The following is a 15828-nucleotide window of genomic DNA, read 5'->3' as shown; positions in this document are numbered from 1 at the left end:
ACATAAATAAAAGAAAGACATTATAAAGTGAGTGAATGCAAATTACACAAAGGTTAAAAATGAAAAAAGTATACGACCTCTTCTCAACTTTCCCCATCCTATTTCTTGTAATTCTTTCCAGGAAAATACATAAATATATACCTATTAATCCATCTCCCATTTATCTGGTCCTTTTCTTTTCTTTTCTTTTTTTTAATTCCAAAGGGACCATTATTGCTCAGCCTACTCATTTTGTTGTCGGTTTTCCTTAATTATACATGAAGAGCTTGTGTATCAGCTCATATCATCCTTTTGAACTTCTGCTCAAGACTGCAGCATAATTGTCCTGCACCGTAATTTATAAATGTCCATCCATAGGGGACCAGCTAAATCTCATTACATTTCCATAATGCATGTCCACGGTCTTCTCTGCTATTATGAGAATCTGATTTGCCTGAAGCTGGGGGCTGGGACATGTGCACCTTTGCTGACTGTCCACCCCTGTGGCCTTGCAAATTGTCTAAAGGGAGCACGCATTTTATTTCATTATCTGTTGATCAAATTATTAAATACATGCAGACAGATGGACAAAATAACTTTGTACGATTCCTTATATGAATGAAATTGGAAAGGATTTAAGAGGGAGAGCACAACCTTTTCCTCCTTTAAGGGAGCAGAGAGTCTCATAATTTCCACATTGAAATATAACTAGCCAGTTGACTTGGGAAAAAAACAAAAGAATTAATGGTAAGTTCCAGTCCTAGGTGAAACTGACTTCACATGGAGCTCATGTTACCTGCCCCAGGAAAAAACAAATGGAAGGGAAACCAAAGGGAGGAACCTTATAGTGAAAAACTTCAGGATTCTCCCCAGTACCCACATACGATCCTCCACCAAGGAAGCAAACACATAGGCACCCCCAAACTGAGCTCAAACTCAGGGCAAAAAACCAGATCTCCATTTCCCGCATCCCTGATGCTAAGTGCGTATGACCTGTGCAAGGGACAGAGAATTTCTGAAATGCAGGGAGCTGAGTGAGTAGAAATAAATATAATTCCAGTTTCAAAGGGAAAGCTGCATACAACATGCAGGTATCCATTTGAGACGGCGTGAGGCGTCCGCTGGGAGAAAGCCCCGTCCGAGAGTGAAGGGTTTATGGGGGCAATGGCTTGGGAACGAGCCTTTTTCTAATTCAAGATTCAAGGACCTGAAATTGTGACCATTTGAGGAGTGCTTTCATGTAGCCTGAGTCACTTGTGAATGGATGCTAAATAAATTTAACTCAGATATCAGAAACTGAGCTTTTCCAAGATGCATTAAAGACTGGATGTGCTATAAACATCTATGGATAAACATAAGGAGTCATGAAATAAAAACTAGCATGGCAGGCCAACCTATGGAGGAGTTAAGCATAAAAACAATGCATACACATGGCTCAAAAATAGAATATCCACTCTCTCGTGCTATAGACACTCAAGGATGAAACAGCCTAGGGACAGACCACACGAGGTGAGGGTTGAGTCTCCTAAATCCGTTCTTCTTAGACAGGTATCAATGCTTCCATTGGGACTGGACATTAAAGGCATTTTACATGGATTTCAATTGCCTATAAATCTGCCTATAATGCAGACTTCATCATGTGAATCTTTCAAGGGTCCAACCATAGGATCACGTGTTCACACGCCTGGACACAAAATGCTCTCCAAAATCAGGACCTACGTATACACAGCTCCACTAAGAGGAGCACTCAAAGGGCTGAGACCTTCCATCCCTTCCTAGGTTTGCTCATCCTGACCCTTCTGTGCTGACTGGCTTCCCTCTTTGCCCGTTCCCCCCAAGTTCCCATAGAGAGACCTTATCATTAATTCATGTTTTATTACATCCATTTGATTTATCCATTCAGCCTGGATATTCTTTCAAAATTAATTCTCTCAAAATTAATCAGGAACAGTGGGGAGGGTAGAGCTCAGCGGCAGAGCACGTGCTTAGCATGCACGATGTCCTGGGTTCAATCCCCAGTACCTCCATCAAAAAAATAAAAATAATTTGAAGCATAGTGCTTATACCAGGTACCGTGCCATCCATGAAAGACTTAAGTGGGGTAAAACCTGGACACAGTTCAAGCCCTTAAAGGATTTTCTTTCTGATAGTGACGCAGACAGTAAACAATAAAAAAATCACAAGTCAGTTCTGATCTCTCCCTTTGCACGTCTACCATACAGGTATCTAATTCCACAGGTAGAAAACACCTCCACTCACTCAGGCTTTGTTTTGTCTTGGTTTGGTTTACTTTTTTGTTATTTTCAATTTTTCTTTAAGTGAAGCATGGTCAGTTACAGTGTGTCCATTTCCGGTGCACGGCATCATGTTTCACCCAGGTTTACCTATCTCTCTTCTAAATCAAAAGCCTCGAGGGCAGGCTCTCTGCATTATCCATCTTTATATTCCCCAAGCATAATGCAGGCTCTAGAACACACACACACACAATTTCAGTAAGCATCACTCTTCTCTTTTTTTAGGGCAGAGGACACCCTGGAAACTGTCCCATGGCTTGACAACAGCAGGGCACACAGGACCATTCCTTCTGCATCCCATCAGCTAAATAAACCAAGACTGCACCTTAATCCAGTAGGGGCAGTGGCTATATCTGTCACAGTTTTAAAGTACTTCTGCCTGAAGAGAGTCTCTAAATGTCTTAATAATGCATTTAATGTATAATAAGTCTGCGAAGAAGGCTTTCTTATCTGAAGTAGGCACCAGGAACCTGTTCCCTGTTCCCTACAGATCATTGCAAATTTGACTACCCTAAATAACGCAGTTCAGTAATAGGTTCTCTTTTACTCAAAGATAATCGTAATCAAAGAAGTAAACACTTTGGGTTGAGCACAGCGTGTATTTCCTGGACACGACAGTTAGACATAAAACACGTAGGAGCAGTCACCAGCCAGGAATACATAAAATATTCCCTGAAAGCAAGACATTTATGGTTTTAGACTGAGTTCTCACAAATTGAGGCTAGTTGAAGGTATGATTTAAACAATCCTTGTGCTGACAACGGATTTTATTTTCACATCTCAGCTTTACCATTTGTTCATTGCAAAACCTTGGACCAGCTGCTTTTTTAATGTCTGGAACTTACTTTTAAATTGTGGCTGCCCCCGGCTCCTGGGATCATATGACATTCAGCACTTAACCCTAAACCTGCTGTATGGGAGCCTATCGTAAATGTTTGTTGAGTGACTAAAAGATTGAGAGTAAACATGTGACCACTGTGTAAAAGAGACAGAGAAATAGCTTTTATGAACCAGGAAGCACAGAAAACTAATGTAGGTATTGTTAACATTGTTGGGGGACACATAAAAATATCACATTGAGAGCCATTTTCCTAAAGGCGTGTCTTTCTTTTATTCTCACCTTAGAAATAGTTCCGTCACTTGAAAACAGACCTCAAATTCGCACGGACATCACGGTGATGAATTTCAGAAGTGATGAGAGATCAAAGGTTCTATTTTAAACTATAAAACTTAAAGTGGTAGAAGGCAACCTTGCTTTTTATATGGATTACGATCTATTTTCCCCAGTTCGACTTTGTGAAAAGACCTCAGTCTGCTGAATCACTATAAAATACTCTGCTTTTGTTTCACGCTTGTAGACACAGCCCAGGAGAGGCCCTGTCCAATTTGCCAAATAATATGAAGGACAAGGTACTACCATTCTTTACTTTCTTCACTTTGGATGCTCTTAAAAGAAGTTAGCTAACGTCCAGGCCACAAGGGTCTTTTCCTCTCTCTGGGCATGAAATGAAACAAGTCTCTCGCTAGCCCTGGTGAATGCTCCTGACTTGCTGCTGGACCTCTCACACTGCAGTCTGACTTGGCTAATGCCCTGAGGTCTGCAGAGGAGAAGGGAGGAGGTCTTCTGAACAGGAGTTAAAACCTAGAATCAATTGTGTGGTTGTTCACCGGGAAAGCTGATTCTAAGCAGAATTCCATCAATCACCTGCTTCCTCATATGGGAAGCCGGCTCTCAGAAGACTGGTTTTTGATGGTCAGGACGGAGCATCCTTTGCCTTTTTCCAAAATGGAATGAGAAGAGAGACATCAGAATATTCCCCTAGGTGGCAGATATAAAAAATATAAAGAAAGCTGCGGGGAGGGTATAGCTCAGCGGCAGAGCGCATGCCCAGCAGGAGCAAGGTCCTGGGTTCAGTCCCCAGTACCTCCATTAAAATAAATACATAAAAACCTAATTACCTCCCCCTGCCCTCTAAAAAAGAATCCAAAATAAATAAAAATTAAAAATTAAAAAAAAAGGAAAGTAATCTCCAATTTAAGATCTGATCAGAACTGTAGGCTCTAAAGGACAGACGAACTTTTGGAAGGTGAATTATACAGTTACCAATTTTGAAATAAATCTTCTGGTTTGGACATTGTGCTGGATGCTTCAGTACAAGATCCTATTTATTCCTCAAAATGATACTCCTTTTGAGATAAAATCACTTTGAGATGAAAAGGTAAAGAGTAAGGAGTTTAGGCGAATTGAGCGAGTACACATAACTAAGAAATGTCAGAAGCAGGACTGAATTCCAGGTCTTCGAGATTCTATTTTATGTTACCTCCTGTGTCACATTATCCCTTCTTTCTTGCTTCCTCTCACAGTTTTGCCGTCTTGAATGATTACAGCCTCTTCTCAGTAAGGGAAGAACATTCATTCATTCAACAATTATTAACTGAGCACCTACTATGTTCCAGAGATTATTCTAGATCCTACAGAACTAACTGAGTGGACAAAGGCTCTCCTGTCAGACATTACAGTGTAGAAAAGAGAGCCAATAAGCAAGCAGGTATATACATATGACTTCATTTGTGATAAGTACTGAGAAAAAAAAAATAGTTACGGCAATGTAAGGGGCAGAGAGGGACAGAAAAGGGAGTAGAGTAATCTGTCTTAGAGTAATCTGGAAAGATCTAGAAAAAAGACCTAAATGAAAGAAAGGAGACAGTTGGGAGATGTGTGGAAGATGGGAGATGTGTCCAGGAATGAGGACACAAGGACAGACGCCCTGAGCTCAGTGTATGCTCAGCTCTTTGGAAGAATGATGAGGAAGTGAGGGACCCCTGGAGGAAGAGGAGGAGATGGGAGAGGAGATCGGGGAGCCACTGGGGTCCAACCTTGACCCCTTTTGAATCAGAGTGAAAAGAGATTTGCTATCTCGAGAGGTTATAGCAAAGGAGCCTTAGGGGGGAGAGGCATCTCAGGAGATGAGAATTGCATTTCACGGTCCAGCTGTTCCTAGCAACGGGGAGATACTTCCGCTGCCAAGCCTGCAGATGTGGGTTTTCTTTGTAGAGACACCAAATGCCACTACGGAATAAATGCTTCATAGTTAAATGAGAATGTGGAGGAAAGGCTATCTAAGGTCCCTCATTCTGGAATCAGTCAAAGTCTTCCTGATTTCATCTGGTTCCCAACTCTCTAGGCACAATGCAGGGCAGGATTAGAAATTTCCTTCAGTTAGGTCCAAAGGTGTCCGGCAAAGTAGAAGTGATGTCATCTCAAAGGAACTGGCGTTGCAGGGGAAGAGGGGATGGGAGTGGCAAGATGAGAAGATGGCTCTCTTCGTGTTACACTCATTCCTATACCTTCAGTGAACAGTGACGGAGGAGGCAGATCAAACGCTGCATTTGGGCAAGGTTACGGAACATGAGTGAAGCCAGCCTCCTTTGTGGCTCAATCTCAGCAGAGAATCAAGTGGGAAGGAGAGGAGTTAAGAAACATGAACGAGCAACTCAAATCTACCCTACCCACCTTCAAAAATAGCCATTAATCAGTCCTGTGGGTCTCTTTTCACTTTCTCTGAGTATCCCATCTGCCATGGGACCTTCTCCATCTTTACAGACTCTGTCTTTGCATCCTTCATCTTCTCACTTAGGATCCGAACATATTTCTCGCTAGTACTTTTCCAAAAGAAAGTGATGCCAGCCTGCTCCAGCTCCTTTCAAATCTGTAGCTCTGTCTACCCATTATTTTTAGCAGAAGAACAAAACCCAGTGTATGCAATACTTTTTGGGGAGCAGAAGAGAGTGAAGGCTCTCTGAATACTCAGGCACTCATCATTTTTCTATATGATTGGTGTGTTCACTGATTCCCTCTCCAGTGTCTGAGCTGCTACTTCCTTAAATTAAATGCAATCAAGGGTTTTTCTATTAAATAGGGGGGATTCACTCTAACTGAGCATCGTTTTTACAGTCATCACAAAACAGAAATGCGTTATAAATTGCTTCCTGTTTAGTTTTTTAATATATAAATGCAGGTTCGTGGTGTCTGCTGACTTTTGTTTTTCGTTAGTATTATTGGACCCTCCCATTTCTTTGATAAAGGAGCGGTTATGTATATGAACAACTGAATTTGAAAGAGAATTTGCAGCACTGCCTGAAGAACACAAATGCTATAATGATCAAACAACACTTTATCTCACTTGCTTTTAAATGTGAAACACACACACATACGTGAACCCATTCCATTAGTGGCAGGGGTGGAAGGAATTCTAGGAATTGGGTGTGTGCGTGTGTGTGCATGTGTGTGAAAGAGAGTGTTTACGAAAAGGACTAGATGGCAGTATATTTTTCATGTATTTATGATGTATTATGATAGAAAAGAAAATCAAATGGTCTCTAAGAGCCTAAAAATATGTTAACAATCCCAAAAATACGCTTTGCGATTCTGATCAAATAAAAATGATTCCAATTACACTCTAAGGAGTAAATTCCATCACTCACAATGGGAAACTGAAAAATGTTCTAAAATTGCAGCATTTTTTCCCCCTGAATCTCCAGTAGGTTTTAAATTATCCCCTTAAAGTTCTGAGCTTTACATACCTATGACATGAAACCTCTCAAAAGTTTGTTTTAAAAAACCCCCAAAACCCAAATTGCTCAATCTTTCCTATAGGCCTGTTTTCATTCATTGATTTATTTCTAAAAAACTCCTCTTTAAGAAAAATTTCAAACACTCACAGGAGAGAGAAAATAGTACAGTGAATCTCCACATTCCCTTCTCCTGGTTTCAAGGATCATTCTTCGTGTACCAATGCGGCTTTATCCAACATTCCTGCTCTTTTTTCGGACAGATGTATTTTTAGGCAATTCACAGGCTATACGAAGGCTTTCGCATAAAAGGCCTGGATTATTCTTCAGGCCCTTGTACTTGGAATTCTTTGCTGGACAAGAGTTGTTTCCAGAATCTACAGTTATCCTTCAAGAAAATCTAAATCTGAAAACTTAAAAATTTGCGTAAGCTTCAAGTAGAAGAAAAGACACAACAGAAAGTTCTGTGAGTTCTAACAGAGCAAGGCAACACAAAAACAATGCTAGATGGCACAGCTCATAAAATACAGATGGATGAAGAAAAGTGACATTGGCACATGGAAGACAGATCCTGTGAAGGCATCCCATCCCTGGCGTCTGTCCATATTCCGCGTCCGATCACCCAGGGCTGTCTTGGAAGGAAGGACTTCTGTGCACCTCCCTTCTCTCTCCTTCAGTGGCCCCTCAGCACCTGAGAAACTAGACATTTGGCTCATTTATCGCAGACACAGGGAGGCACCAAGCAAAGAGGTGAACATGGAGCCGGCTCTGTTTGGTCCTGAGAACAGGTGTCCCGACTCTCCACACAGCATCAGGGGAAAAGGCGCATCCCACTGTGGGACGGTCTTTTATTTCAAACACAAAACTAGATGGTCCAGATGTATCCCCTTGACTGGACTTCATGGAATTATTAATCTGACTGCTTCATGAGGAAAAAACAAAAGTTGGAATGAATCACTGATACCTCACCATCATGGCACTCGTTCAAGACATAATATGGAAGATGACAGCTCTTGGCCCAGGGAAATTTTCACCTCTGCCCATAATAACAAGCCTTCAGCTGCCAAAGGCAAGCGCTCTGCCTGCTGAAATTGGAACTCTGACCCTGAGACACCAAGTCATAACTAGCAAGCTCCGAGGAAGATTCCAGAACTTTGCAGGAGTTCCGTGTAAACAGACCTGGGACAGACGATTTATCCACACAACGTGTGTCTTGTACATCGTTATCTTAGATCAGGGGAGACAGACCCTCCTGCTCAATATGAACTATTTTATTGGACACGATTGAAAAGATAGAAGACAGGTTTAATCCATCATCCCAAGTGGCTTCTCCATTTCTCTCTCCAAAACGGGCCTTCCCAAGATTACGTCGGGTCAGAGCCTCCCTGAAACGGTAAATGAATTTACCATTCATGCCTCTTGTATCTCTCATCTCTTCCTGGATGCTACATCAGGTGGGCGTGGAAGTGCGAGACTGCAGCAAGCTATACTCAACTGGCTCAAAATTCCTGTCTAATATTTTATTTCATTCAAACAAACAAATAAAAAAACCTGACACAGTTCTTTTTAAAGTGAGGAAGCGAAGCGAGCCTATTATGAGTGAAAACTACTCTTCCTGGCTAATCAGTTCACCTGGGCCTTGGACGAATCCTCAACTGAAAATATATTTTCTGGTTTTGACCCTCAAGTAAAACCTACTTGTCTGTGTCGGTAAGTCTCATCTTTGTAAATTCCATCAGCTGTTTCCTTACAGGGCATTTATTAACTTCCAAGTTCATACATCTAAGAGGTTCCCTTTTTTTCTTGATCGTCCACATCTTTACCAACATTTAACTCCACTTTCAAAATATATGCCAAATCTTTTTGCCCATCTGATTTGTTCAAAAGTACCGCCATCTCTTTTTGGCATTCTGCAATAGCCCTTATTACTGGTTTTCCATGAATGAGTCAGTGATCTTTCTAAAGCAAAAATCAGGTTGCTTAGTTTTTCATCAAATTTAGAACAACAGAAAAATCAAACTCTTTTCATAGTAAACAGCCCCATTTATCTCTGTGACCTCATTTCTAATCAGTCTGCCCATTACTCACTCTGCTCTAATTACATTTCATGAGTCAAGGTGCCGGGCTCTTGGAATTCTGCCGGGAAGACCCTCCCCCTAAATACCCTTGTATTATTGGAATCTCAGCTGAAATGTTGTTTCTTTAGAGAGGCCATCCCTGATCACACAGTATGAAATATTCAGCCGTCAGTGTTTACTGCATCTTCCTGCTTTTGTATATTCTTAGGGGTGATCACGATCTGAACTTACATGGTGCATTTACATCTGCTTATTTATTGCCTGCTTCCCTCTTCACTGTTCCAGAATCCAAATTCCACAGAAGCAAAGACCTCGCCTATCTTGTTTATTGCTTATCCCTAGCCTCTGGAATATGGTGGAATTTCAATGGATAACTGTATGTATCTGCCGCAAATGGAAAAATCAATATTTTACTAGCTTATAAATGCTAAAGTGAACCGAGAAATCTTAACATCATTACATGAAAAGTGCACACAAAGAGGCATTTAATTGGTTTGAATCGACTGATAGATCAAACCAACAGTAAAGCTGTGTAGTAACAATGAAACCACTATCATCTTTTTGAAGGGAGTCCTACATGGCAGCCCTTTATTTCATGTGGCCCCCGTAGTGGTCTGATGAGGTGAATCCATTTTACAATGGAAGGCACGGAGGATGAGAGAGTTGCAAACTTGCCCAGAGTTGTAGAGTGAGTGGTAGATTCTTAGCTACAAACCACGCTGCCTCTAAAAGAATCAGAACGATGCTGTTGATGGTGGCAAAGCCATCACTGGCATTTAGGGAGCGATTTTAATTATGTGCCAGGCATCTTGCTAAGCATTTCAGATGCTGTAGGAAAGACCACGCCTACAAATGTCCATAGCCCCAGCCTTCCTCATGTTTCCAAGTCTCCCCTGCTTACAAACGAACAAATGAGGCCTGTGTCCCTCCTGAGCAAGCCTCCAGGGCTGTTGTGACCCCCCCCCATCTCTGATGCCCTGTCATCCTGTCCTTGGGGGCTGGGTGTTCTAAAGCTGACGCAGACTCCTTTCTCAGTGACCGTGGGCAATGGAGCCCTCAACGACCTACTTTATAACATGAATGGGGAGTAACATTTTTGTAGGGAGTTAAGCCCCTGATATTTGAGAACTTACTTATTACTGCTTTCTGATATACCGTGCTTGGACCAATTCAGATACAATATCTTATTTAATTACTAAAACCAGTGAAATACACTACTACCTCTATTTTACAGATTATCTAAGTCAATCTTAGTGACAAAACTGATCGATCAAAACCACATAATTAGTAAGTGGCTGGAAATCCACCATCTGACTCCAAAGTCTGAATCTTCCACTGAGGACTTCCACTGTGTTCAGTCCAATGAGTGGGGACTGAAGGAGGAAATAATTTTAAATTATGAAATGGTGATATGGATCCTATTGACTTACATTGCATAATCTCCTAGAGAAAGTTTGATTAAAGGACAATTAAAATCTAATTGTCTTACCAAGAAATATGGCCAGAGCACACAATAGTTAACAGTGACATTTCTGTACTCTGTGTTTCCTGACAAACCTTAGGTGTGACGCTCTAATAACTGATGGTGAGATTGTACTGGGCAGGCTGGTTGTAGCTGCACTGTAATTCGTGACTCCTCCACTGTTCTCTATTTTATCAGACATCATAGATTGCGCAGGGCCCCATGGGAACCAATTACACGCAAAGCAATGCAAAGAGCCTTCTCAAGCCATCAGTAAAAATGGTCAGTTATTTTACAGTTAGAACAATATTTACATAACCAAGGAATCTCTACCACATCCAACTGCATTCTTCCTAATATAGACAGAATTACTACCAAGAGCAGAAAGTGGAAAGCTACATATTTGTGATATGAATTAAAGGAATGATGGGTCTAAGTGTTTAAGCCAATAGATTTCCCCACCCCTCAGAGGGGTAAATTACACTTTTCGTGCGCAGACTAATTGAGACCAATCTCTAGCAGTTGGCTCTTTATACTCCAAGACGCAGAAATTAACAAAAGCAGAGGCAATTCCTTTTACGTTAATGAAGATATAAAACAAAACCCTAGTTAATGTCCATGGGCTTAATCTGTGTACATTATAGCACAAGGATTTTGGTTATCGATTGTGAACCATATCTCCGGGGCTACTGGAATAAACGAATATATGCTAAACATATACCTACGAACATCATTTCAACAATTTCAGTGTTTTAAGATCACATCTCTGCCGACAAACCTCAGGATCACTGGTGCTACATTGCTTATCTTCATGACCCTGTCTCTTTCAATTTTAAGGTAAATTTACTATGACTTTCCTATAAAGATGAGTTCAATTCTGTAAGTGCAAAGTTCAACTTGTTCTTCTGCAAGTGGGCAGCACACTTTCATCTGAGTGTGTCTGCATTCATGTGACAAGGACAGGAAAGGACTTGGAGCTGATAGAAGTCACAGTTCAGTCACCGTGCAAACAGTAGAAGCCTATGTGTTACGGCAAAGGGGGTGAACTTACATGTGGCGCCACACATTACCCAATCTGAACGCTAAGCGTGGCCACAGAGATTTGGCTCTGAAGGCAACATCTACTCGTAAATTACAGAAATAAATGGAAGTAAAAGGGGTGTATTAGATCCATTTCCACAAACTCAGGGGCTTCAAACAGCACAAAAGTATTGTCTTACAGTTCTGAAGGTCAAGACTGTGAGATCAAGGTGTCAGCGGAACTGTGTTCCTCCTGGAGGCTTCTGGGACACACTGTTTCCTTGTCTTTTCAGCTTCTAGAAGCTGTCTGTATTTCTTGGCTGGTGGTCTCTCCCTCATGTTTCCCAATCCTCAGATCATCCTCTCTCTCTTCTAAGGATCCTTGGGATTAAACTGGACCCATCAGAAAAATCCAGGATAATCTCACTCTCCCAAGACAGGAACTTAATCAGATGTGCAAAGTCCCTTTTACAGGTAAGGTGATACGTTTATAGGTTCTGGGGATTGGGACGTGGGTATCTCTGGGGGAGCTATTACTCAGCCTACTACAGATGGAAATAAATGATAGAAAAGCAAAAAGAAAAAAAGAGAGAACTTGCAAGTATTGGTATCAGAACAGCAGTAGTAATTATTATTATTCATTCAATCAACAAATATCTATTTGAGCCATTAAAGCACATCAGATAAGATCTGGAACATGGTAGACACCCTCTAAAATAGTGAGCCTAAATTAGCTACACTACTTTTATTTTTATTTTTATTATTATTTTATTTTTTTATTTCTTTCTTTTTTGCATTTCAGGAACTTTATAGAAAGGTATATCCCTTAGTTCCAAAACATAATGGTAGTTGGTTAGGTTACCTCTGACAACTCAAAATGAACACTGATGTATTCAAAATGTTGACATTTATCAGTCTTTTTAAAAATCTGGAAGTTAGCCATAAAACATGCTTTACAAAAGTATAAAATACATTGTGGTTCTTTGGTTTATTTTTTTATTTTATTTTTTGGGGGGAGGTAGTTAGGTTTAATTATTTATTTTTAGAGGAGGTACTGGGGATTGATCCCAGGACCTCGTGCATGCTAAGCATGCATTCTAGCACTCTGAACTAAATCCTCCCATCTTTGGTTTATTTTCTGGCGTGTATCTACCCATAACATTATGTCAAAATTGGGTACAGCCATCCTGGGTGGACTCAGGCCACACATTACACTTAATAACTATTTACAACACTTTAACACTGTACATCTCCTTAGATTCACAGAAATCCTAATTCAAAGTATTGAAATGCTTACGGCCTGTCTATATCTGAATGTCCAGAGTTAGTACTGAGAAGTAAGTATACTGTGAACAAAGCTTCCATGATAAGTCTTAAAAGAAGTTTTGTTCATTCAGCTTCTTGAAAATGCAAGAAAAAAATATTTTTAATTAGATTTGCTCCCAGGATGCTTTCAGAATATGAATGACAGAATACAGGGAGTGTTCAGAAAAAGTCTAATTCAAAATCTTATGTTCAAAAAAGTTTTAACTGAGGAACATTTCTTTTACTATAAAAAGATGGGTGATATCACAAAGAATGAGTTGAAGGTAAAGTACAATTGAATATACCACAACTTCTTTACCCAGTCATCCTAAATGTCCACTGACAGAGGACTGGATAAAGAAGCTGTGGTATATTTATACAATGGAATACTACTCAGCCAAAAATAATAATAAAATAATGCCATTTGCAGCAACATGGATGGAACTGGAGATCAGCATTCTAAGTGAAATAAGCCAGAAAGAGAAAGAAAAATACCATACAATATCATTCATATGTGGAATTAAAAAAAAGAAAAGAAAGAAAAGAAAAAAGAGGACACTAATGAACTCATCTACAAAAGAAATAGACTCGCAGACATAGTAAACAATCTTACGGTTACTGGGAAAAGGGGGTGGGAAGGGATAAATTTGGGAGTCTGAGATTTGCAAATGTTAACCATTGCATATAAAAATAGATAAAAACCAAATGTCTTCTGTATAGCACAGGGAACTATATTCAATATCTTGTAATAACCTTTAATGAAAAAGAATATGAAAACAAATATATGCACGTATGTGTATGATGGGGACACAATGCTGTGCACCAGAAATTGACACACTGTAACTGACTATACTTCAATTTAAAAAAAGAAGTACAATCGAAGGTCTAAGAACAGCCAGTCTAACAAACCATTTTCTCCTTATGGGGATGTTCATCCTTGGCTTTCATTGGCAAAAATCAGAAGACACTAAGGCGGTTGGACGAAAAAGACAAGCAGTTACTAAGGTCCTCTCTCCTATACCTTGGGGAGAATTATTTAGAGTCGGATTTCAGATCGCGCCTGTTCTCTCTAACAAGAAAATGCAAACACTTATGAAAATAGAGCAAATGTTGCCTCAGGGCAATTTCAGGAATTATGAAAATTTTGAAATTCATCTGTTTTGATACATTATTCCAATTATAGAAACCATCATTTCTTGATGAACTTCTCAAAACCACAGCATAATCTTACCAGATTTCTATGTCTAATTGCATTATATTGGGAATTTCCAGTAAATGGAAATGAAGAGAGGAGTAATTAACATCCCTATAGAGGACCCCAAAATACTAAAAAAGCACAGGGAGGGGCACAAATTATAAAATTTAGACAGTACTGAAATTACAAATCATCAGACTAAGGAAGGTCTATCAAAAATGGTGACTGGGAAAAATATTTATGGGACATAAAATATTTATTCTTTCCGAGTATTTTAAAGAGCTAGGATACAAGAGTCTGTATTGTTTTGACTGAATTAAATATTTGTAAAACATTTTCCTTAGAGGGTCAATATATCGTACTTTAAAATATGTATAACTTTTAACACAGTAGTTCATTTTATTTTGTTTGTGCATTTTTTTTTTGGTGTGGGGAGAGGTAATTAGGTTTATTTAGTTAGTTATTTTAATGGAGGTATTAGGGAGTGAACCCAGGACCTCGTGAATGCTAAGCATGGACTCTAACCACTGAGCTATACCCTCCCCTCCCCTCCCAGTAGTTCATTTAAAAATATTCACCCTTTATATATAATATATATAAATATTGGACAAATATATCTTTATAAAGATACTCATTGCTGCATTGTTTGTAAGGAAAAACTCAAAGCAACACAAATATTCATCTGCAGAGCAATTTTATGAATATAGTATATTCATTACAATGGAATACCCTATGGCTACAAAATGAAATATGTCTGTCTTAGGCTAGTGATTTTCAAAGTGTGATCTGTTTCAGAGAACTTTCAAAGCATTTGCAAGGTCAAAAGTATCTCATAATGCTAAGATATCATTGGTAATTTTTTCACTCCTTTTTTTAAGCCTCATTCTCAACAGGTAGAGTGTAGATTTTTTTTTTAAACAGGCTACTGAAATTACAAATCATCAGACTAAGGAAGGTCTATCAAAAATGGTGACTGGGAAAAATATTTATGGGACATAAAATATTTATTCTTTCCGAGTATTTTAAAGAGCTGTGTGATACAGCAAACGGAGAAGCAGATAGGAAAGTTCAACTGGGTTCTGTTAGATGAAACATTAAAGAGATTTTCAAAGAGGTCAAACAAAATTGCACCCTTCTCACTAGTTTGTTTGTCTGAAAAATATGATGATGATGATCTTTTTTTTTAATAATTTTTTTTATTTTGGGGGGAGGAGGTAACTAGGTTTATTTATTTTTAGAGGAGGTGCTGGGGATCGAACCCAGGACCTTGTGCGTGCTAAGCGTATGCCCTACCACTTGAGCTATACGTTCCCCCCAAAATATGATTATTTTAATAAATAGTATTTAGATGAATATTTTCATGATTTTATTATTATTTTAAATGAATTAAATAATTTCTAACACGGTAAAGTCTGATTGGAATAGCCAATGTCAAAGTTTTTGGAGTTCTTGATATTTTCAAAGAGTGTAAAGGAATCCTGAAATGAAAAAGCTTGAGAATGACTAAACTAGCCCAATATGCCATTTTCCAATAGAAATCTCCAATCTATTCTTTCTCGTACAGCTTCATGTTAAAGGACAGACATACAGGAGGAGAAGGAGGGGAGAAGGATACAAATAAGAAACACACACACACACACAAGAATGGAAGTCATGAAGGGAAAAGCGTTCCTATGTAATTTTCAAAATGTGTTAAATAATAACAGGTAAGCGGTATAAATGTCATAGAGAAACTTAGTAACGCACTAATATTATATGGTAAAAATCTTTGTTAAGATGATCTTTTTGTAATAGTTTTCTTTATGTTTATTATTTATTCTTATTCTATAACCATTACTTTATTATTTTAAAGACGCTTTTTCCAAAAATAATTATTTATAGCATTTGCAAAATGCAGAGCACAGAGAAGAAACCTGTAACTCC

At 39.2% G+C, this 15828-nt stretch overlaps 1 protein-coding gene and 1 long non-coding RNA gene across 17 annotated transcripts in view; one reads left to right on the top strand and one right to left on the bottom strand.

Annotated features, from left to right (window-relative positions):
* Positions 1-15828, bottom strand: part of RBMS3 (RNA binding motif single stranded interacting protein 3) — a 921458-nt gene that overhangs the window by 140879 nt on the left and 764751 nt on the right. The window lies entirely within an intron of this gene.
* LOC140686695 (uncharacterized) lies at positions 9234-15612 on the top strand. The gene is made up of 3 exons (XR_012060497.1): positions 9234-9299; positions 11783-11879; positions 15470-15612. It is a non-coding gene; the product is annotated as an uncharacterized lncRNA (long non-coding RNA).

Source organism: Vicugna pacos, chromosome 17, assembly GCF_048564905.1.
Source record: "Vicugna pacos chromosome 17, VicPac4, whole genome shotgun sequence".
Classification (NCBI taxonomy): Eukaryota; Metazoa; Chordata; class Mammalia; order Artiodactyla; family Camelidae; genus Vicugna; species Vicugna pacos.
Note: the sequence above shows the minus strand (reverse complement) of the source record. Positions and strands in the feature narration are given on the sequence as shown.